The sequence below is a fragment of the Garra rufa genome, unplaced genomic scaffold (genome assembly GCF_049309525.1).
Source record: "Garra rufa unplaced genomic scaffold, GarRuf1.0 hap1_unplaced_001, whole genome shotgun sequence".
Lineage (NCBI taxonomy): Eukaryota > Metazoa > Chordata > Actinopteri > Cypriniformes > Cyprinidae > Garra > Garra rufa.
Window position 1 is genome coordinate 19,752,978 of NW_027394276.1, and position 20,964 is coordinate 19,773,941.

Sequence of the window (20,964 nt, forward strand, 5' to 3'; positions counted from 1 at the left end):
CACGTCTTTCTAAAAGCCAGCATATTATATAAATAGTGAAGAAAAGGCAAAAGCTTACAGCACCTGGTATTCCCAGGCGGTCTCCCATCCAAGTACTAAGCAGGCCCGACGCTGCTTAGCTTCCGAGATCAGACGAGATAGGGCGCTCTCAGCGCAGTATGGCCGTAAGCGAGGGCTGCTCCAAAAAGTGGGCTATTTAAAAATCAGCCTCCGTAAAAGCCAGCATATTATATAAATAGTGAAGAAAAGGCAAAAGCTTACAGCACCTGGTAATCCCAGGCGGTCTCCCATCCAAGTGTAACAATCGGCCTTATCAGCCGAGTTACAAGACTAAAATGGGGTCAGATTTAACTGTGAGAGATGACTAGTGGTTAAAAGAATGAGACATAAAAGAAGATTGGTTTAAATAGATTTGGTTTATTTACAAGGTTCACATAAAAGACTTTAAAACAACACGATAAAACGAGGTAAACGCTGTTAAAAGAATACAGTTCATTTGTCCATACCCTAAAAACAGTCCAAGAATCCCAGTGTGTTGATAAGTCCAATGTGAGTGTCCACCGGTGTATATACAATCCACAGAAAGTGTAATCCAAAGTTTGCAGGTGGTGAATGGAAAGGTGAGCTCTAAAATTAGCAACTCCTCAATCCAACAGTTTGGTGACTGTCCTTTGTTTGTCATGCTGCTCTCTTATACAGTTGTACTTCCTGCTTCCTGTCATGTGTCTAGTCACATGGCAGGCCAACCATCCATTTTTTAAAGACACACACTCACTTAAAATGTTAAGAGTAATAAAATGGCCTAAAAAACATGTAAAACACTTAAAACTCTATAATACATTTAAATGATTGTAATAAATAGAGCGGTAAAACACGTCTTTCTAAAAGCCAGCATATTATATAAATAGTGAAGAAAAGGCAAAAGCTTACAGCACCTGGTATTCCCAGGCGGTCTCCCATCCAAGTACTAAGCAGGCCCGACGCTGCTTAGCTTCCGAGATCAGACGAGATCGGGCGCTCTCAGCGCGGTATGGCCGTAAGCGAGGGCTGCTCCAAAAAGTGGGCTATTTAAAGATCAGCCTCCGTAAAGCCAGCATATTATATAAATAGTGAAGAAAAGGCAAAAGCTTACAGCACCTGGTATTCCCAGGCGGTCTCCCATCCAAGTACTAAGCAGGCCCGACGCTGCTTAGCTTCCGAGATCAGACGAGATCGGGCGCTCTCAGCGCGGTATGGCCGTAAGCGAGGGCTGCTCCAAAAAGTGGGCTATTTAAAGATCAGCCTCCGTGAAAGCCAGCATATTATATAAATAGTGAAGAAAAGGCAAAAGCTTACAGCACCTGGTAATCCCAGGCGGTCTCCCATCCAAGTGTAACAATCGGCCTTATCAGCCGAGTTACAAGACTAAAATGGGGTCAGATTTAACTGTGAGAGATGACGAGTGGTTAAAAGAATGAGACATAAAAGAAGATTGGTTTAAATAGATTTGGTTTATTTACAAGGTTCACATAAAAGACTTTAAAACAACACGATAAAACGAGGTAAACGCTGTTAAAAGAATACAGTTCATTTGTCCATACCCTAAAAACAGTCCAAGAATCCCAGTGTGTTGATAAGTCCAATGTGAGTGTCCACCGGTGTATATACAATCCACAGAAAGTGTAATCCAAAGTTTGCAGGTGGTGAATGGAAAGGTGAGCTCTAAAATTAGCAACTCCTCAATCCAACAGTTTGGTGACTGTCCTTTGTTTGTCATGCTGCTCTCTTATACAGTTGTACTTCCTGCTTCCTGTCATGTGTCTAGTCACATGGCAGGCCAACCATCCATTTTTTAAAGACGCACACTCACTTAAAATGTTAAGAGTAATAAAATGGCCTAAAAAACATGTAAAACACTTAAAACTCTATAATACATTTAAATGATTGTAATAAATAGAGCGGTAAAACACGTCTTTCTAAAAGCCAGCATATTATATAAATAGTGAAGAAAAGGCAAAAGCTTACAGCACCTGGTATTCCCAGGCGGTCTCCCATCCAAGTACTAAGCAGGCCCGACGCTGCTTAGCTTCCGAGATCAGACGAGATCGGGCGCTCTCAGCGCGGTATGGCCGTAAGCGAGGGCTGCTCCAAAAAGTGGGCTATTTAAAGATCAGCCTCCGTAAAAGCCAGCATATTATATAAATAGTGAAGAAAAGGCAAAAGCTTACAGCACCTGGTAATCCCAGGCGGTCTCCCATCCAAGTGTAACAATCGGCCTTATCAGCCGAGTTACAAGACTAAAATGGGGTCAGATTTAACTGTGAGAGATGACTAGTGGTTAAAAGAATGAGACATAAAAGAAGATTGGTTTAAATAGATTTGGTTTATTTACAAGGTTCACATAAAAGACTTTAAAACAACACGATAAAACGAGGTAAACGCTGTTAAAAGAATACAGTTCATTTGTCCATACCCTAAAAACAGTCCAAGAATCCCAGTGTGTTGATAAGTCCAATGTGAGTGTCCACCGGTGTATATACAATCCACAGAAAGTGTAATCCAAAGTTTGCAGGTGGTGAATGGAAAGGTGAGCTCTAAAATTAGCAACTCCTCAATCCAACAGTTTGGTGACTGTCCTTTGTTTGTCATGCTGCTCTCTTATACAGTTGTACTTCCTGCTTCCTGTCATGTGTCTAGTCACATGGCAGGCCAACCATCCATTTTTTAAAGACGCACACTCACTTAAAATGTTAAGAGTAATAAAATGGCCTAAAAAACATGTAAAACACTTAAAACTCTATAATACATTTAAATGATTGTAATAAATAGAGCGGTAAAACACGTCTTTCTAAAAGCCAGCATATTATATAAATAGTGAAGAAAAGGCAAAAGCTTACAGCACCTGGTATTCCCAGGCGGTCTCCCATCCAAGTACTAAGCAGGCCCGACGCTGCTTAGCTTCCGAGATCAGACGAGATCGGGCGCTCTCAGCGCGGTATGGCCGTAAGCGAGGGCTGCTCCAAAAAGTGGGCTATTTAAAGATCAGCCTCCGTAAAAGCCAGCATATTATATAAATAGTGAAGAAAAGGCAAAAGCTTACAGCACCTGGTAATCCCAGGCGGTCTCCCATCCAAGTGTAACAATCGGCCTTATCAGCCGAGTTACAAGACTAAAATGGGGTCAGATTTAACTGTGAGAGATGACTAGTGGTTAAAAGAATGAGACATAAAAGAAGATTGGTTTAAATAGATTTGGTTTATTTACAAGGTTCACATAAAAGACTTTAAAACAACACGATAAAACGAGGTAAACGCTGTTAAAAGAATACAGTTCATTTGTCCATACCCTAAAAACAGTCCAAGAATCCCAGTGTGTTGATAAGTCCAATGTGAGTGTCCACCGGTGTATATACAATCCACAGAAAGTGTAATCCAAAGTTTGCAGGTGGTGAATGGAAAGGTGAGCTCTAAAATTAGCAACTCCTCAATCCAACAGTTTGGTGACTGTCCTTTGTTTGTCATGCTGCTCTCTTATACAGTTGTACTTCCTGCTTCCTGTCATGTGTCTAGTCACATGGCAGGCCAACCATCCATTTTTTAAAGACACACACTCACTTAAAATGTTAAGAGTAATAAAATGGCCTAAAAAACATGTAAAACACTTAAAACTCTATAATACATTTAAATGATTGTAATAAATAGAGCGGTAAAACACGTCTTTCTAAAAGCCAGCATATTATATAAATAGTGAAGAAAAGGCAAAAGCTTACAGCACCTGGTATTCCCAGGCGGTCTCCCATCCAAGTACTAAGCAGGCCCGACGCTGCTTAGCTTCCGAGATCAGACGAGATCGGGCGCTCTCAGCGCGGTATGGCCGTAAGCGAGGGCTGCTCCAAAAAGTGGGCTATTTAAAGATCAGCCTCCGTAAAAGCCAGCATATTATATAAATAGTGAAGAAAAGGCAAAAGCTTACAGCACCTGGTATTCCCAGGCGGTCTCCCATCCAAGTACTAAGCAGGCCCGACGCTGCTTAGCTTCCGAGATCAGACGAGATCGGGCGCTCTCAGCGCGGTATGGCCGTAAGCGAGGGCTGCTCCAAAAAGTGGGCTATTTAAAGATCAGCCTCCGTAAAAGCCAGCATATTATATAAATAGTGAAGAAAAGGCAAAAGCTTACAGCACCTGGTATTCCCAGGCGGTCTCCCATCCAAGTGTAACAATCGGCCTTATCAGTCGAGTTACAAGACTAAAATGGGATCAGATTTAACTGTGAGAGATGACTAGTGGTTAAAAGAATGAGACATAAAAGAAGATTGGTTTAAATAGATTTGGTTTATTTACAAGGTTCACATAAAAGACTTTAAAACAACACGATAAAACGAGGTAAACGCTGTTAAAAGAATACAGTTCATTTGTCCATACCCTAAAAACAGTCCAAGAATCCCAGTGTGTTGATAAGTCCAATGTGAGTGTCCACCGGTGTATATACAATCCACAGAAAGTGTAATCCAAAGTTTGCAGGTGGTGAATGGAAAGGTGAGCTCTAAAATTAGCAACTCCTCAATCCAACAGTTTGGTGACTGTCCTTTGTTTGTCATGCTGCTCTCTTATACAGTTGTACTTCCTGCTTCCTGTCATGTGTCTAGTCACATGGCAGGCCAACCATCCATTTTTTAAAGACACACACTCACTTAAAATGTTAAGAGTAATAAAATGGCCTAAAAAACATGTAAAACACTTAAAACTCTATAATACATTTAAATGATTGTAATAAATAGAGCGGTAAAACACGTCTTTCTAAAAGCCAGCATATTATATAAATAGTGAAGAAAAGGCAAAAGCTTACAGCACCTGGTATTCCCAGGCGGTCTCCCATCCAAGTACTAAGCAGGCCCGACGCTGCTTAGCTTCCGAGATCAGACGAGATCGGGCGCTCTCAGCGCGGTATGGCCGTAAGCGAGGGCTGCTCCAAAAAGTGGGCTATTTAAAGATCAGCCTCCGTAAAAGCCAGCATATTATATAAATAGTGAAGAAAAGGCAAAAGCTTACAGCACCTGGTAATCCCAGGCGGTCTCCCATCCAAGTGTAACAATCGGCCTTATCAGCCGAGTTACAAGACTAAAATGGGGTCAGATTTAACTGTGAGAGATGACTAGTGGTTAAAAGAATGAGACATAAAAGAAGATTGGTTTAAATAGATTTGGTTTATTTACAAGGTTCACATAAAAGACTTTAAAACAACACGATAAAACGAGGTAAACGCTGTTAAAAGAATACAGTTCATTTGTCCATACCCTAAAAACAGTCCAAGAATCCCAGTGTGTTGATAAGTCCAATGTGAGTGTCCACCGGTGTATATACAATCCACAGAAAGTGTAATCCAAAGTTTGCAGGTGGTGAATGGAAAGGTGAGCTCTAAAATTAGCAACTCCTCAATCCAACAGTTTGGTGACTGTCCTTTGTTTGTCATGCTGCTCTCTTATACAGTTGTACTTCCTGCTTCCTGTCATGTGTCTAGTCACATGGCAGGCCAACCATCCATTTTTTAAAGACACACACTCACTTAAAATGTTAAGAGTAATAAAATGGCCTAAAAAACATGTAAAACACTTAAAACTCTATAATACATTTAAATGATTGTAATAAATAGAGCGGTAAAACACGTCTTTCTAAAAGCCAGCATATTATATAAATAGTGAAGAAAAGGCAAAAGCTTACAGCACCTGGTATTCCCAGGCGGTCTCCCATCCAAGTACTAAGCAGGCCCGACGCTGCTTAGCTTCCGAGATCAGACGAGATCGGGCGCTCTCAGCGCGGTATGGCCGTAAGCGAGGGCTGCTCCAAAAAGTGGGCTATTTAAAGATCAGCCTCCGTAAAAGCCAGCATATTATATAAATAGTGAAGAAAAGGCAAAAGCTTACAGCACCTGGTATTCCCAGGCGGTCTCCCATCCAAGTACTAAGCAGGCCCGACGCTGCTTAGCTTCCGAGATCAGACGAGATCGGGCGCTCTCAGCGCGGTATGGCCGTAAGCGAGGGCTGCTCCAAAAAGTGGGCTATTTAAAGATCAGCCTCCGTAAAAGCCAGCATATTATATAAATAGTGAAGAAAAGGCAAAAGCTTACAGCACCTGGTATTCCCAGGCGGTCTCCCATCCAAGTGTAACAATCGGCCTTATCAGCCGAGTTACAAGACTAAAATGGGATCAGATTTAACTGTGAGAGATGACTAGTGGTTAAAAGAATGAGACATAAAAGAAGATTGGTTTAAATAGATTTGGTTTATTTACAAGGTTCACATAAAAGACTTTAAAACAACACGATAAAACGAGGTAAACGCTGTTAAAAGAATACAGTTCATTTGTCCATACCCTAAAAACAGTCCAAGAATCCCAGTGTGTTGATAAGTCCAATGTGAGTGTCCACCGGTGTATATACAATCCACAGAAAGTGTAATCCAAAGTTTGCAGGTGGTGAATGGAAAGGTGAGCTCTAAAATTAGCAACTCCTCAATCCAACAGTTTGGTGACTGTCCTTTGTTTGTCATGCTGCTCTCTTATACAGTTGTACTTCCTGCTTCCTGTCATGTGTCTAGTCACATGGCAGGCCAACCATCCATTTTTTATAGACACACACTCACTTAAAATGTTAAGAGTAATAAAATGGCCTAAAAAACATGTAAAACACTTAAAACTCTATAATACATTTAAATGATTGTAATAAATAGAGCGGTAAAACACGTCTTTCTAAAAGCCAGCATATTATATAAATAGTGAAGAAAAGGCAAAAGCTTACAGCACCTGGTATTCCCAGGCGGTCTCCCATCCAAGTACTAAGCAGGCCCGACGCTGCTTAGCTTCCGAGATCAGACGAGATAGGGCGCTCTCAGCGCGGTATGGCCGTAAGCGAGGGCTGCTCCAAAAAGTGGGCTATTTAAAGATCAGCCTCCGTAAAAGCCAGCATATTATATAAATAGTGAAGAAAAGGCAAAAGCTTACAGCACCTGGTAATCCCAGGCGGTCTCCCATCCAAGTGTAACAATCGGCCTTATCAGCCGAGTTACAAGACTAAAATGGGGTCAGATTTAACTGTGAGAGATGACTAGTGGTTAAAAGAATGAGACATAAAAGAAGATTGGTTTAAATAGATTTGGTTTATTTACAAGGTTCACATAAAAGACTTTAAAACAACACGATAAAACGAGGTAAACGCTGTTAAAAGAATACAGTTCATTTGTCCATACCCTAAAAACAGTCCAAGAATCCCAGTGTGTTGATAAGTCCAATGTGAGTGTCCACCGGTGTATATACAATCCACAGAAAGTGTAATCCAAAGTTTGCAGGTGGTGAATGGAAAGGTGAGCTCTAAAATTAGCAACTCCTCAATCCAACAGTTTGGTGACTGTCCTTTGTTTGTCATGCTGCTCTCTTATACAGTTGTACTTCCTGCTTCCTGTCATGTGTCTAGTCACATGGCAGGCCAACCATCCATTTTTTAAAGACACACACTCACTTAAAATGTTAAGAGTAATAAAATGGCCTAAAAAACATGTAAAACACTTAAAACTCTATAATACATTTAAATGATTGTAATAAATAGAGCGGTAAAACACGTCTTTCTAAAAGCCAGCATATTATATAAATAGTGAAGAAAAGGCAAAAGCTTACAGCACCTGGTATTCCCAGGCGGTCTCCCATCCAAGTACTAAGCAGGCCCGACGCTGCTTAGCTTCCGAGATCAGACGAGATCGGGCGCTCTCAGCGCGGTATGGCCGTAAGCGAGGGCTGCTCCAAAAAGTGGGCTATTTAAAGATCAGCCTCCGTAAAAGCCAGCATATTATATAAATAGTGAAGAAAAGGCAAAAGCTTACAGCACCTGGTATTCCCAGGCGGTCTCCCATCCAAGTACTAAGCAGGCCCGACGCTGCTTAGCTTCCGAGATCAGACGAGATCGGGCGCTCTCAGCGCGGTATGGCCGTAAGCGAGGGCTGCTCCAAAAAGTGGGCTATTTAAAGATCAGCCTCCGTAAAAGCCAGCATATTATATAAATAGTGAAGAAAAGGCAAAAGCTTACAGCACCTGGTATTCCCAGGCGGTCTCCCATCCAAGTGTAACAATCGGCCTTATCAGTCGAGTTACAAGACTAAAATGGGATCAGATTTAACTGTGAGAGATGACTAGTGGTTAAAAGAATGAGACATAAAAGAAGATTGGTTTAAATAGATTTGGTTTATTTACAAGGTTCACATAAAAGACTTTAAAACAACACGATAAAACGAGGTAAACGCTGTTAAAAGAATACAGTTCATTTGTCCATACCCTAAAAACAGTCCAAGAATCCCAGTGTGTTGATAAGTCCAATGTGAGTGTCCACCGGTGTATATACAATCCACAGAAAGTGTAATCCAAAGTTTGCAGGTGGTGAATGGAAAGGTGAGCTCTAAAATTAGCAACTCCTCAATCCAACAGTTTGGTGACTGTCCTTTGTTTGTCATGCTGCTCTCTTATACAGTTGTACTTCCTGCTTCCTGTCATGTGTCTAGTCACATGGCAGGCCAACCATCCATTTTTTAAAGACACACACTCACTTAAAATGTTAAGAGTAATAAAATGGCCTAAAAAACATGTAAAACACTTAAAACTCTATAATACATTTAAATGATTGTAATAAATAGAGCGGTAAAACACGTCTTTCTAAAAGCCAGCATATTATATAAATAGTGAAGAAAAGGCAAAAGCTTACAGCACCTGGTATTCCCAGGCGGTCTCCCATCCAAGTACTAAGCAGGCCCGACGCTGCTTAGCTTCCGAGATCAGACGAGATCGGGCGCTCTCAGCGCGGTATGGCCGTAAGCGAGGGCTGCTCCAAAAAGTGGGCTATTTAAAGATCAGCCTCCGTAAAAGCCAGCATATTATATAAATAGTGAAGAAAAGGCAAAAGCTTACAGCACCTGGTAATCCCAGGCGGTCTCCCATCCAAGTGTAACAATCGGCCTTATCAGCCGAGTTACAAGACTAAAATGGGGTCAGATTTAACTGTGAGAGATGACTAGTGGTTAAAAGAATGAGACATAAAAGAAGATTGGTTTAAATAGATTTGGTTTATTTACAAGGTTCACATAAAAGACTTTAAAACAACACGATAAAACGAGGTAAACGCTGTTAAAAGAATACAGTTCATTTGTCCATACCCTAAAAACAGTCCAAGAATCCCAGTGTGTTGATAAGTCCAATGTGAGTGTCCACCGGTGTATATACAATCCACAGAAAGTGTAATCCAAAGTTTGCAGGTGGTGAATGGAAAGGTGAGCTCTAAAATTAGCAACTCCTCAATCCAACAGTTTGGTGACTGTCCTTTGTTTGTCATGCTGCTCTCTTATACAGTTGTACTTCCTGCTTCCTGTCATGTGTCTAGTCACATGGCAGGCCAACCATCCATTTTTTAAAGACACACACTCACTTAAAATGTTAAGAGTAATAAAATGGCCTAAAAAACATGTAAAACACTTAAAACTCTATAATACATTTAAATGATTGTAATAAATAGAGCGGTAAAACACGTCTTTCTAAAAGCCAGCATATTATATAAATAGTGAAGAAAAGGCAAAAGCTTACAGCACCTGGTATTCCCAGGCGGTCTCCCATCCAAGTACTAAGCAGGCCCGACGCTGCTTAGCTTCCGAGATCAGACGAGATCGGGCGCTCTCAGCGCGGTATGGCCGTAAGCGAGGGCTGCTCCAAAAAGTGGGCTATTTAAAGATCAGCCTCCGTAAAAGCCAGCATATTATATAAATAGTGAAGAAAAGGCAAAAGCTTACAGCACCTGGTATTCCCAGGCGGTCTCCCATCCAAGTACTAAGCAGGCCCGACGCTGCTTAGCTTCCGAGATCAGACGAGATCGGGCGCTCTCAGCGCGGTATGGCCGTAAGCGAGGGCTGCTCCAAAAAGTGGGCTATTTAAAGATCAGCCTCCGTAAAAGCCAGCATATTATATAAATAGTGAAGAAAAGGCAAAAGCTTACAGCACCTGGTATTCCCAGGCGGTCTCCCATCCAAGTGTAACAATCGGCCTTATCAGCCGAGTTACAAGACTAAAATGGGATCAGATTTAACTGTGAGAGATGACTAGTGGTTAAAAGAATGAGACATAAAAGAAGATTGGTTTAAATAGATTTGGTTTATTTACAAGGTTCACATAAAAGACTTTAAAACAACACGATAAAACGAGGTAAACGCTGTTAAAAGAATACAGTTCATTTGTCCATACCCTAAAAACAGTCCAAGAATCCCAGTGTGTTGATAAGTCCAATGTGAGTGTCCACCGGTGTATATACAATCCACAGAAAGTGTAATCCAAAGTTTGCAGGTGGTGAATGGAAAGGTGAGCTCTAAAATTAGCAACTCCTCAATCCAACAGTTTGGTGACTGTCCTTTGTTTGTCATGCTGCTCTCTTATACAGTTGTACTTCCTGCTTCCTGTCATGTGTCTAGTCACATGGCAGGCCAACCATCCATTTTTTATAGACACACACTCACTTAAAATGTTAAGAGTAATAAAATGGCCTAAAAAACATGTAAAACACTTAAAACTCTATAATACATTTAAATGATTGTAATAAATAGAGCGGTAAAACACGTCTTTCTAAAAGCCAGCATATTATATAAATAGTGAAGAAAAGGCAAAAGCTTACAGCACCTGGTATTCCCAGGCGGTCTCCCATCCAAGTACTAAGCAGGCCCGACGCTGCTTAGCTTCCGAGATCAGACGAGATAGGGCGCTCTCAGCGCAGTATGGCCGTAAGCGAGGGCTGCTCCAAAAAGTGGGCTATTTAAAGATCAGCCTCCGTAAAAGCCAGCATATTATATAAATAGTGAAGAAAAGGCAAAAGCTTACAGCACCTGGTAATCCCAGGCGGTCTCCCATCCAAGTGTAACAATCGGCCTTATCAGCCGAGTTACAAGACTAAAATGGGGTCAGATTTAACTGTGAGAGATGACTAGTGGTTAAAAGAATGAGACATAAAAGAAGATTGGTTTAAATAGATTTGGTTTATTTACAAGGTTCACATAAAAGACTTTAAAACAACACGATAAAACGAGGTAAACGCTGTTAAAAGAATACAGTTCATTTGTCCATACCCTAAAAACAGTCCAAGAATCCCAGTGTGTTGATAAGTCCAATGTGAGTGTCCACCGGTGTATATACAATCCACAGAAAGTGTAATCCAAAGTTTGCAGGTGGTGAATGGAAAGGTGAGCTCTAAAATTAGCAACTCCTCAATCCAACAGTTTGGTGACTGTCCTTTGTTTGTCATGCTGCTCTCTTATACAGTTGTACTTCCTGCTTCCTGTCATGTGTCTAGTCACATGGCAGGCCAACCATCCATTTTTTAAAGACACACACTCACTTAAAATGTTAAGAGTAATAAAATGGCCTAAAAAACATGTAAAACACTTAAAACTCTATAATACATTTAAATGATTGTAATAAATAGAGCGGTAAAACACGTCTTTCTAAAAGCCAGCATATTATATAAATAGTGAAGAAAAGGCAAAAGCTTACAGCACCTGGTATTCCCAGGCGGTCTCCCATCCAAGTACTAAGCAGGCCCGACGCTGCTTAGCTTCCGAGATCAGACGAGATCGGGCGCTCTCAGCGCGGTATGGCCGTAAGCGAGGGCTGCTCCAAAAAGTGGGCTATTTAAAGATCAGCCTCCGTAAAAGCCAGCATATTATATAAATAGTGAAGAAAAGGCAAAAGCTTACAGCACCTGGTAATCCCAGGCGGTCTCCCATCCAAGTGTAACAATCGGCCTTATCAGCCGAGTTACAAGACTAAAATGGGGTCAGATTTAACTGTGAGAGATGACTAGTGGTTAAAAGAATGAGACATAAAAGAAGATTGGTTTAAATAGATTTGGTTTATTTACAAGGTTCACATAAAAGACTTTAAAACAACACGATAAAACGAGGTAAACGCTGTTAAAAGAATACAGTTCATTTGTCCATACCCTAAAAACAGTCCAAGAATCCCAGTGTGTTGATAAGTCCAATGTGAGTGTCCACCGGTGTATATACAATCCACAGAAAGTGTAATCCAAAGTTTGCAGGTGGTGAATGGAAAGGTGAGCTCTAAAATTAGCAACTCCTCAATCCAACAGTTTGGTGACTGTCCTTTGTTTGTCATGCTGCTCTCTTATACAGTTGTACTTCCTGCTTCCTGTCATGTGTCTAGTCACATGGCAGGCCAACCATCCATTTTTTAAAGACACACACTCACTTAAAATGTTAAGAGTAATAAAATGGCCTAAAAAACATGTAAAACACTTAAAACTCTATAATACATTTAAATGATTGTAATAAATAGAGCGGTAAAACACGTCTTTCTAAAAGCCAGCATATTATATAAATAGTGAAGAAAAGGCAAAAGCTTACAGCACCTGGTATTCCCAGGCGGTCTCCCATCCAAGTACTAAGCAGGCCCGACGCTGCTTAGCTTCCGAGATCAGACGAGATCGGGCGCTCTCAGCGCGGTATGGCCGTAAGCGAGGGCTGCTCCAAAAAGTGGGCTATTTAAAGATCAGCCTCCGTAAAGCCAGCATATTATATAAATAGTGAAGAAAAGGCAAAAGCTTACAGCACCTGGTATTCCCAGGCGGTCTCCCATCCAAGTACTAAGCAGGCCCGACGCTGCTTAGCTTCCGAGATCAGACGAGATCGGGCGCTCTCAGCGCGGTATGGCCGTAAGCGAGGGCTGCTCCAAAAAGTGGGCTATTTAAAGATCAGCCTCCGTGAAAGCCAGCATATTATATAAATAGTGAAGAAAAGGCAAAAGCTTACAGCACCTGGTAATCCCAGGCGGTCTCCCATCCAAGTGTAACAATCGGCCTTATCAGCCGAGTTACAAGACTAAAATGGGGTCAGATTTAACTGTGAGAGATGACTAGTGGTTAAAAGAATGAGACATAAAAGAAGATTGGTTTAAATAGATTTGGTTTATTTACAAGGTTCACATAAAAGACTTTAAAACAACACGATAAAACGAGGTAAACGCTGTTAAAAGAATACAGTTCATTTGTCCATACCCTAAAAACAGTCCAAGAATCCCAGTGTGTTGATAAGTCCAATGTGAGTGTCCACCGGTGTATATACAATCCACAGAAAGTGTAATCCAAAGTTTGCAGGTGGTGAATGGAAAGGTGAGCTCTAAAATTAGCAACTCCTCAATCCAACAGTTTGGTGACTGTCCTTTGTTTGTCATGCTGCTCTCTTATACAGTTGTACTTCCTGCTTCCTGTCATGTGTCTAGTCACATGGCAGGCCAACCATCCATTTTTTAAAGACGCACACTCACTTAAAATGTTAAGAGTAATAAAATGGCCTAAAAAACATGTAAAACACTTAAAACTCTATAATACATTTAAATGATTGTAATAAATAGAGCGGTAAAACACGTCTTTCTAAAAGCCAGCATATTATATAAATAGTGAAGAAAAGGCAAAAGCTTACAGCACCTGGTATTCCCAGGCGGTCTCCCATCCAAGTACTAAGCAGGCCCGACGCTGCTTAGCTTCCGAGATCAGACGAGATCGGGCGCTCTCAGCGCGGTATGGCCGTAAGCGAGGGCTGCTCCAAAAAGTGGGCTATTTAAAGATCAGCCTCCGTAAAAGCCAGCATATTATATAAATAGTGAAGAAAAGGCAAAAGCTTACAGCACCTGGTATTCCCAGGCGGTCTCCCATCCAAGTGTAACAATCGGCCTTATCAGCCGAGTTACAAGACTAAAATGGGATCAGATTTAACTGTGAGAGATGACTAGTGGTTAAAAGAATGAGACATAAAAGAAGATTGGTTTAAATAGATTTGGTTTATTTACAAGGTTCACATAAAAGACTTTAAAACAACACGATAAAACGAGGTAAACGCTGTTAAAAGAATACAGTTCATTTGTCCATACCCTAAAAACAGTCCAAGAATCCCAGTGTGTTGATAAGTCCAATGTGAGTGTCCACCGGTGTATATACAATCCACAGAAAGTGTAATCCAAAGTTTGCAGGTGGTGAATGGAAAGGTGAGCTCTAAAATTAGCAACTCCTCAATCCAACAGTTTGGTGACTGTCCTTTGTTTGTCATGCTGCTCTCTTATACAGTTGTACTTCCTGCTTCCTGTCATGTGTCTAGTCACATGGCAGGCCAACCATCCATTTTTTAAAGACACACACTCACTTAAAATGTTAAGAGTAATAAAATGGCCTAAAAAACATGTAAAACACTTAAAACTCTATAATACATTTAAATGATTGTAATAAATAGAGCGGTAAAACACGTCTTTCTAAAAGCCAGCATATTATATAAATAGTGAAGAAAAGGCAAAAGCTTACAGCACCTGGTATTCCCAGGCGGTCTCCCATCCAAGTACTAAGCAGGCCCGACGCTGCTTAGCTTCCGAGATCAGACGAGATCGGGCGCTCTCAGCGCGGTATGGCCGTAAGCGAGGGCTGCTCCAAAAAGTGGGCTATTTAAAGATCAGCCTCCGTAAAGCCAGCATATTATATAAATAGTGAAGAAAAGGCAAAAGCTTACAGCACCTGGTATTCCCAGGCGGTCTCCCATCCAAGTACTAAGCAGGCCCGACGCTGCTTAGCTTCCGAGATCAGACGAGATCGGGCGCTCTCAGCGCGGTATGGCCGTAAGCGAGGGCTGCTCCAAAAAGTGGGCTATTTAAAGATCAGCCTCCGTGAAAGCCAGCATATTATATAAATAGTGAAGAAAAGGCAAAAGCTTACAGCACCTGGTAATCCCAGGCGGTCTCCCATCCAAGTGTAACAATCGGCCTTATCAGCCGAGTTACAAGACTAAAATGGGGTCAGATTTAACTGTGAGAGATGACTAGTGGTTAAAAGAATGAGACATAAAAGAAGATTGGTTTAAATAGATTTGGTTTATTTACAAGGTTCACATAAAAGACTTTAAAACAACACGATAAAACGAGGTAAACGCTGTTAAAAGAATACAGTTCATTTGTCCATACCCTAAAAACAGTCCAAGAATCCCAGTGTGTTGATAAGTCCAATGTGAGTGTCCACCGGTGTATATACAATCCACAGAAAGTGTAATCCAAAGTTTGCAGGTGGTGAATGGAAAGGTGAGCTCTAAAATTAGCAACTCCTCAATCCAACAGTTTGGTGACTGTCCTTTGTTTGTCATGCTGCTCTCTTATACAGTTGTACTTCCTGCTTCCTGTCATGTGTCTAGTCACATGGCAGGCCAACCATCCATTTTTTAAAGACGCACACTCACTTAAAATGTTAAGAGTAATAAAATGGCCTAAAAAACATGTAAAACACTTAAAACTCTATAATACATTTAAATGATTGTAATAAATAGAGCGGTAAAACACGTCTTTCTAAAAGCCAGCATATTATATAAATAGTGAAGAAAAGGCAAAAGCTTACAGCACCTGGTATTCCCAGGCGGTCTCCCATCCAAGTACTAAGCAGGCCCGACGCTGCTTAGCTTCCGAGATCAGACGAGATCGGGCGCTCTCAGCGCGGTATGGCCGTAAGCGAGGGCTGCTCCAAAAAGTGGGCTATTTAAAGATCAGCCTCCGTAAAAGCCAGCATATTATATAAATAGTGAAGAAAAGGCAAAAGCTTACAGCACCTGGTAATCCCAGGCGGTCTCCCATCCAAGTGTAACAATCGGCCTTATCAGCCGAGTTACAAGACTAAAATGGGGTCAGATTTAACTGTGAGAGATGACTAGTGGTTAAAAGAATGAGACATAAAAGAAGATTGGTTTAAATAGATTTGGTTTATTTACAAGGTTCACATAAAAGACTTTAAAACAACACGATAAAACGAGGTAAACGCTGTTAAAAGAATACAGTTCATTTGTCCATACCCTAAAAACAGTCCAAGAATCCCAGTGTGTTGATAAGTCCAATGTGAGTGTCCACCGGTGTATATACAATCCACAGAAAGTGTAATCCAAAGTTTGCAGGTGGTGAATGGAAAGGTGAGCTCTAAAATTAGCAACTCCTCAATCCAACAGTTTGGTGACTGTCCTTTGTTTGTCATGCTGCTCTCTTATACAGTTGTACTTCCTGCTTCCTGTCATGTGTCTAGTCACATGGCAGGCCAACCATCCATTTTTTAAAGACGCACACTCACTTAAAATGTTAAGAGTAATAAAATGGCCTAAAAAACATGTAAAACACTTAAAACTCTATAATACATTTAAATGATTGTAATAAATAGAGCGGTAAAACACGTCTTTCTAAAAGCCAGCATATTATATAAATAGTGAAGAAAAGGCAAAAGCTTACAGCACCTGGTATTCCCAGGCGGTCTCCCATCCAAGTACTAAGCAGGCCCGACGCTGCTTAGCTTCCGAGATCAGACGAGATCGGGCGCTCTCAGCGCGGTATGGCCGTAAGCGAGGGCTGCTCCAAAAAGTGGGCTATTTAAAGATCAGCCTCCGTAAAAGCCAGCATATTATATAAATAGTGAAGAAAAGGCAAAAGCTTACAGCACCTGGTAATCCCAGGCGGTCTCCCATCCAAGTGTAACAATCGGCCTTATCAGCCGAGTTACAAGACTAAAATGGGGTCAGATTTAACTGTGAGAGATGACTAGTGGTTAAAAGAATGAGACATAAAAGAAGATTGGTTTAAATAGATTTGGTTTATTTACAAGGTTCACATAAAAGACTTTAAAACAACACGATAAAACGAGGTAAACGCTGTTAAAAGAATACAGTTCATTTGTCCATACCCTAAAAACAGTCCAAGAATCCCAGTGTGTTGATAAGTCCAATGTGAGTGTCCACCGGTGTATATACAATCCACAGAAAGTGTAATCCAAAGTTTGCAGGTGGTGAATGGAAAGGTGAGCTCTAAAATTAGCAACTCCTCAATCCAACAGTTTGGTGACTGTCCTTTGTTTGTCATGCTGCTCTCTTATACAGTTGTACTTCCTGCTTCCTGTCATGTGTCTAGTCACATGGCAGGCCAACCATCCATTTTTTAAAGACACACACTCACTTAAAATGTTAAGAGTAATAAAATGGCCTAAAAAACATGTAAAACACTTAAAACTCTATAATACATTTAAATGATTGTAATAAATAGAGCGGTAAAACACGTCTTTCTAAAAGCCAGCATATTATATAAATAGTGAAGAAAAGGCAAAAGCTTACAGCACCTGGTATTCCCAGGCGGTCTCCCATCCAAGTACTAAGCAGGCCCGACGCTGCTTAGCTTCCGAGATCAGACGAGATCGGGCGCTCTCAGCGCGGTATGGCCGTAAGCGAGGGCTGCTCCAAAAAGTGGGCTATTTAAAGATCAGCCTCCGTAAAAGCCAGCATATTATATAAATAGTGAAGAAAAGGCAAAAGCTTACAGCACCTGGTATTCCCAGGCGGTCTCCCATCCAAGTACTAAGCAGGCCCGACGCTGCTTAGCTTCCGAGATCAGACGAGATCGGGCGATCTCAGCGCGGTATGGCCGTAAGCGAGGGCTGCTCCAAAAAGTGGGCTATTTAAAGATCAGCCTCCGTAAAAGCCAGCATATTATATAAATAGTGAAGAAAAGGCAAAAGCTTACAGCACCTGGTATTCCCAGGCGGTCTCCCATCCAAGTGTAACAATCGGCCTTATCAGTCGAGTTACAAGACTAAAATGGGATCAGATTTAACTGTGAGAGATGACTAGTGGTTAAAAGAATGAGACATAAAAGAAGATTGGTTTAAATAGATTTGGTTTATTTACAAGGTTCACATAAAAGACTTTAAAACAACACGATAAAACGAGGTAAACGCTGTTAAAAGAATACAGTTCATTTGTCCATACCCTAAAAACAGTCCAAGAATCCCAGTGTGTTGATAAGTCCAATGTGAGTGTCCACCGGTGTATATACAATCCACAGAAAGTGTAATCCAAAGTTTGCAGGTGGTGAATGGAAAGGTGAGCTCTAAAATTAGCAACTCCTCAATCCAACAGTTTGGTGACTGTCCTTTGTTTGTCATGCTGCTCTCTTATACAGTTGTACTTCCTGCTTCCTGTCATGTGTCTAGTCACATGGCAGGCCAACCATCCATTTTTTAAAGACACACACTCACTTAAAATGTTAAGAGTAATAAAATGGCCTAAAAAACATGTAAAACACTTAAAACTCTATAATACATTTAAATGATTGTAATAAATAGAGCGGTAAAACACGTCTTTCTAAAAGCCAGCATATTATATAAATAGTGAAGAAAAGGCAAAAGCTTACAGCACCTGGTATTCCCAGGCGGTCTCCCATCCAAGTACTAAGCAGGCCCGACGCTGCTTAGCTTCCGAGATCAGACGAGATCGGGCGCTCTCAGCAGGGTATGGCCGTAAGCGAGGGCTGCTCCAAAAAGTGGGCTATTTAAAGATCAGCCTCCGTAAAAGCCAGCATATTATATAAATAGTGAAGAAAAGGCAAAAGCTTACAGCACCTGGTAATCCCAGGCGGTCTCCCATCCAAGTGTAACAATTGGCCTTATCAGCCGAGTTACAAGACTAAAATGGGGTCAGATTTAACTGTGAGAGATGACTAGTGGTTAAAAGAATGAGACATAAAAGAAGATTGGTTTAAATAGATTTGGTTTATTTACAAGGTTCACATAAAAGACTTTAAAACAACACGATAAAACGAGGTAAACGCTGTTAAAAGAATACAGTTCATTTGTCCATACCCTAAAAACAGTCCAAGAATCCCAGTGTGTTGATAAGTCCAATGTGAGTGTCCACCGGTGTATATACAATCCACAGAAAGTGTAATCCAAAGTTTGCAGGTGGTGAATGGAAAGGTGAGCTCTAAAATTAGCAACTCCTCAATCCAACAGTTTGGTGACTGTCCTTTGTTTGTCATGCTGCTCTCTTATACAGTTGTACTTCCTGCTTCCTGTCATGTGTCTAGTCACATGGCAGGCCAACCATCCATTTTTTAAAGACACACACTCACTTAAAATGTTAAGAGTAATAAAATGGCCTAAAAAACATGTAAAACACTTAAAACTCTATAATACATTTAAATGATTGTAATAAATAGAGCGGTAAAACACGTCTTTCTAAAAGCCAGCATATTATATAAATAGTGAAGAAAAGGCAAAAGCTTACAGCACCTGGTATTCCCAGGCGGTCTCCCATCCAAGTACTAAGCAGGCCCGACGCTGCTTAGCTTCCGAGATCAGACGAGATCGGGCGCTCTCAGCGCGGTATGGCCGTAAGCGAGGGCTGCTCCAAAAAGTGGGCTATTTAAAGATCAGCCTCCGTAAAAGCCAGCATATTATATAAATAGTGAAGAAAAGGCAAAAGCTTACAGCACCTGGTATTCCCAGGCGGTCTCCCATCCAAGTACTAAGCAGGCCCGACGCTGCTTAGCTTCCGAGATCAGACGAGATCGGGCGCTCTCAGCGCGGTATGGCCGTAAGCGAGGGCTGCTCCAAAAAGTGGGCTATTTAAAGATCAGCCTCCGTAAAAGCCAGCATATTATATAAATAGTGAAGAAAAGGCAAAAGCTTACAGCACCTGGTATTCCCAGGCGGTCTCCCATCCAAGTGTAACAATCGGCCTTATCAGTCGAGTTACAAGACTAAAATGGGATCAGATTTAACTGTGAGAGATGACTAGTGGTTAAAAGAATGAGACATAAAAGAAGATTGGTTTAAATAGATTTGGTTTATTTACAAGGTTCACATAAAAGACTTTAAAACAACACGATAAAACGAGGTAAACGCTGTTAAAAGAATACAGTTCATTTGTCCATACCCTAAAAACAGTCCAAGAATCCCAGTGTGTTGATAAGTCCAATGTGAGTGTCCACCGGTGTATATACAATCCACAGAAAGTGTAATCCAAAGTTTGCAGGTGGTGAATGGAAAGGTGAGCTCTAAAATTAGCAACTCCTCAATCCAACAGTTTGGTGACTGTCCTTTGTTTGTCATGCTGCTCTCTTATACAGTTGTACTTCCTGCTTCCTGTCATGTGTCTAGTCACATGGCAGGCCAACCATCCATTTTTTAAAGACACACACTCACTTAAAATGTTAAGAGTAATAAAATGGCCTAAAAAACATGTAAAACACTTAAAACTCTATAATACATTTAAATGATTGTAATAAATAGAGCGGTAAAACACGTCTTTCTAAAAGCCAGCATATTATATAAATAGTGAAGAAAAGGCAAAAGCTTACAGCACCTGGTATTCCCAGGCGGTCTCCCATCCAAGTACTAAGCAGGCCCGACGCTGCTTAGCTTCCGAGATCAGACGAGATCGGGCGCTCTCAGCAGGGTATGGCCGTAAGCGAGGGCTGCTCCAAAAAGTGGGCTATTTAAAGATCAGCCTCCGTAAAAGCCAGCATATTATATAAATAGTGAAGAAAAGGCAAAAGCTTACAGCACCTGGTAATCCCAGGCGGTCTCCCATCCAAGTGTAACAATTGGCCTTATCAGCCGAGTTACAAGACTAAAATGGGGTCAGATTTAACTGTGAGAGATGACTAGTGGTTAAAAGAATGAGACATAAAAGAAGATTGGTTTAAATAGATTTGGTTTATTTACAAGGTTCACATAAAAGACTTTAAAACAACACGATAAAACGAGGTAAACGCTGTTAAAAGAATACAGTTCATTTGTCCATACCCTAAAAACAGTCCAAGAATCCCAGTGTGTTGATAAGTCCAATGTGAGTGTCCACCGGTGTATATACAATCCACAGAAAGTGTAATCCAAAGTTTGCAGGTGGTGAATGGAAAGGTGAGCTCTAAAATTAGCAACTCCTCAATCCAACAGTTTGGTGACTGTCCTTTGTTTGTCATGCTGCTCTCTTATACAGTTGTACTTCCTGCTTCCTGTCATGTGTCTAGTCACATGGCAGGCCAACCATCCATTTTTTAAAGACACACACTCACTTAAAATGTTAAGAGTAATAAAATGGCCTAAAAAACATGTAAAACACTTAAAA

At 41.1% G+C, this 20,964-nt stretch overlaps 31 non-coding genes across 31 annotated transcripts; all 31 read right to left on the reverse strand.

Annotated features, from left to right (window-relative positions):
- Window positions 1–51: 51 nt before the first annotated feature.
- On the reverse strand, window positions 52–170 carry LOC141303626 (5S ribosomal RNA). The gene has a single exon (XR_012343605.1). It is a non-coding gene; the product is annotated as a 5S ribosomal RNA (ribosomal RNA).
- Window positions 171–923: 753 nt separating this feature from the next.
- On the reverse strand, window positions 924–1,042 carry LOC141304229 (5S ribosomal RNA). Its single transcript, XR_012344194.1, has one exon. It is a non-coding gene; the product is annotated as a 5S ribosomal RNA (ribosomal RNA).
- Window positions 1,043–1,125: 83 nt separating this feature from the next.
- On the reverse strand, window positions 1,126–1,244 carry LOC141304230 (5S ribosomal RNA). Its single transcript, XR_012344195.1, has one exon. It is a non-coding gene; the product is annotated as a 5S ribosomal RNA (ribosomal RNA).
- Window positions 1,245–1,997: 753 nt separating this feature from the next.
- Window positions 1,998–2,116, reverse strand: LOC141304231 (5S ribosomal RNA). Its single transcript, XR_012344196.1, has one exon. It is a non-coding gene; the product is annotated as a 5S ribosomal RNA (ribosomal RNA).
- A 753-nt stretch (window positions 2,117–2,869) lies between these two features.
- On the reverse strand, window positions 2,870–2,988 carry LOC141304232 (5S ribosomal RNA). Its single transcript, XR_012344197.1, has one exon. It is a non-coding gene; the product is annotated as a 5S ribosomal RNA (ribosomal RNA).
- Window positions 2,989–3,741: 753 nt separating this feature from the next.
- LOC141304234 (5S ribosomal RNA) lies at window positions 3,742–3,860 on the reverse strand. Its single transcript, XR_012344198.1, has one exon. It is a non-coding gene; the product is annotated as a 5S ribosomal RNA (ribosomal RNA).
- Window positions 3,861–3,944: 84 nt separating this feature from the next.
- On the reverse strand, window positions 3,945–4,063 carry LOC141304236 (5S ribosomal RNA). Its single transcript, XR_012344200.1, has one exon. It is a non-coding gene; the product is annotated as a 5S ribosomal RNA (ribosomal RNA).
- A 753-nt stretch (window positions 4,064–4,816) lies between these two features.
- LOC141304237 (5S ribosomal RNA) lies at window positions 4,817–4,935 on the reverse strand. Its single transcript, XR_012344201.1, has one exon. It is a non-coding gene; the product is annotated as a 5S ribosomal RNA (ribosomal RNA).
- Window positions 4,936–5,688: 753 nt separating this feature from the next.
- On the reverse strand, window positions 5,689–5,807 carry LOC141304238 (5S ribosomal RNA). The gene has a single exon (XR_012344202.1). It is a non-coding gene; the product is annotated as a 5S ribosomal RNA (ribosomal RNA).
- Window positions 5,808–5,891: 84 nt separating this feature from the next.
- LOC141304239 (5S ribosomal RNA) lies at window positions 5,892–6,010 on the reverse strand. Its single transcript, XR_012344204.1, has one exon. It is a non-coding gene; the product is annotated as a 5S ribosomal RNA (ribosomal RNA).
- A 753-nt stretch (window positions 6,011–6,763) lies between these two features.
- LOC141303563 (5S ribosomal RNA) lies at window positions 6,764–6,882 on the reverse strand. Its single transcript, XR_012343542.1, has one exon. It is a non-coding gene; the product is annotated as a 5S ribosomal RNA (ribosomal RNA).
- Window positions 6,883–7,635: 753 nt separating this feature from the next.
- LOC141304240 (5S ribosomal RNA) lies at window positions 7,636–7,754 on the reverse strand. Its single transcript, XR_012344205.1, has one exon. It is a non-coding gene; the product is annotated as a 5S ribosomal RNA (ribosomal RNA).
- Window positions 7,755–7,838: 84 nt separating this feature from the next.
- On the reverse strand, window positions 7,839–7,957 carry LOC141304241 (5S ribosomal RNA). Its single transcript, XR_012344206.1, has one exon. It is a non-coding gene; the product is annotated as a 5S ribosomal RNA (ribosomal RNA).
- A 753-nt stretch (window positions 7,958–8,710) lies between these two features.
- LOC141304242 (5S ribosomal RNA) lies at window positions 8,711–8,829 on the reverse strand. The gene has a single exon (XR_012344207.1). It is a non-coding gene; the product is annotated as a 5S ribosomal RNA (ribosomal RNA).
- Window positions 8,830–9,582: 753 nt separating this feature from the next.
- On the reverse strand, window positions 9,583–9,701 carry LOC141304243 (5S ribosomal RNA). Its single transcript, XR_012344208.1, has one exon. It is a non-coding gene; the product is annotated as a 5S ribosomal RNA (ribosomal RNA).
- An 84-nt stretch (window positions 9,702–9,785) lies between these two features.
- Window positions 9,786–9,904, reverse strand: LOC141304245 (5S ribosomal RNA). Its single transcript, XR_012344209.1, has one exon. It is a non-coding gene; the product is annotated as a 5S ribosomal RNA (ribosomal RNA).
- Window positions 9,905–10,657: 753 nt separating this feature from the next.
- LOC141303627 (5S ribosomal RNA) lies at window positions 10,658–10,776 on the reverse strand. Its single transcript, XR_012343606.1, has one exon. It is a non-coding gene; the product is annotated as a 5S ribosomal RNA (ribosomal RNA).
- A 753-nt stretch (window positions 10,777–11,529) lies between these two features.
- LOC141304246 (5S ribosomal RNA) lies at window positions 11,530–11,648 on the reverse strand. The gene has a single exon (XR_012344210.1). It is a non-coding gene; the product is annotated as a 5S ribosomal RNA (ribosomal RNA).
- A 753-nt stretch (window positions 11,649–12,401) lies between these two features.
- On the reverse strand, window positions 12,402–12,520 carry LOC141304248 (5S ribosomal RNA). The gene has a single exon (XR_012344212.1). It is a non-coding gene; the product is annotated as a 5S ribosomal RNA (ribosomal RNA).
- An 83-nt stretch (window positions 12,521–12,603) lies between these two features.
- On the reverse strand, window positions 12,604–12,722 carry LOC141304249 (5S ribosomal RNA). Its single transcript, XR_012344213.1, has one exon. It is a non-coding gene; the product is annotated as a 5S ribosomal RNA (ribosomal RNA).
- Window positions 12,723–13,475: 753 nt separating this feature from the next.
- On the reverse strand, window positions 13,476–13,594 carry LOC141304250 (5S ribosomal RNA). The gene has a single exon (XR_012344215.1). It is a non-coding gene; the product is annotated as a 5S ribosomal RNA (ribosomal RNA).
- Window positions 13,595–14,347: 753 nt separating this feature from the next.
- Window positions 14,348–14,466, reverse strand: LOC141304251 (5S ribosomal RNA). Its single transcript, XR_012344216.1, has one exon. It is a non-coding gene; the product is annotated as a 5S ribosomal RNA (ribosomal RNA).
- An 83-nt stretch (window positions 14,467–14,549) lies between these two features.
- On the reverse strand, window positions 14,550–14,668 carry LOC141304252 (5S ribosomal RNA). Its single transcript, XR_012344217.1, has one exon. It is a non-coding gene; the product is annotated as a 5S ribosomal RNA (ribosomal RNA).
- A 753-nt stretch (window positions 14,669–15,421) lies between these two features.
- Window positions 15,422–15,540, reverse strand: LOC141304254 (5S ribosomal RNA). The gene has a single exon (XR_012344219.1). It is a non-coding gene; the product is annotated as a 5S ribosomal RNA (ribosomal RNA).
- Window positions 15,541–16,293: 753 nt separating this feature from the next.
- On the reverse strand, window positions 16,294–16,412 carry LOC141304256 (5S ribosomal RNA). Its single transcript, XR_012344220.1, has one exon. It is a non-coding gene; the product is annotated as a 5S ribosomal RNA (ribosomal RNA).
- A 753-nt stretch (window positions 16,413–17,165) lies between these two features.
- Window positions 17,166–17,284, reverse strand: LOC141304257 (5S ribosomal RNA). Its single transcript, XR_012344221.1, has one exon. It is a non-coding gene; the product is annotated as a 5S ribosomal RNA (ribosomal RNA).
- Window positions 17,285–17,368: 84 nt separating this feature from the next.
- On the reverse strand, window positions 17,369–17,487 carry LOC141303308 (5S ribosomal RNA). The gene has a single exon (XR_012343289.1). It is a non-coding gene; the product is annotated as a 5S ribosomal RNA (ribosomal RNA).
- A 753-nt stretch (window positions 17,488–18,240) lies between these two features.
- Window positions 18,241–18,359, reverse strand: LOC141303390 (5S ribosomal RNA). The gene has a single exon (XR_012343372.1). It is a non-coding gene; the product is annotated as a 5S ribosomal RNA (ribosomal RNA).
- Window positions 18,360–19,112: 753 nt separating this feature from the next.
- LOC141304258 (5S ribosomal RNA) lies at window positions 19,113–19,231 on the reverse strand. Its single transcript, XR_012344222.1, has one exon. It is a non-coding gene; the product is annotated as a 5S ribosomal RNA (ribosomal RNA).
- Window positions 19,232–19,315: 84 nt separating this feature from the next.
- LOC141304259 (5S ribosomal RNA) lies at window positions 19,316–19,434 on the reverse strand. The gene has a single exon (XR_012344223.1). It is a non-coding gene; the product is annotated as a 5S ribosomal RNA (ribosomal RNA).
- Window positions 19,435–20,187: 753 nt separating this feature from the next.
- Window positions 20,188–20,306, reverse strand: LOC141303393 (5S ribosomal RNA). The gene has a single exon (XR_012343373.1). It is a non-coding gene; the product is annotated as a 5S ribosomal RNA (ribosomal RNA).
- Window positions 20,307–20,964: the final 658 nt, after the last annotated feature.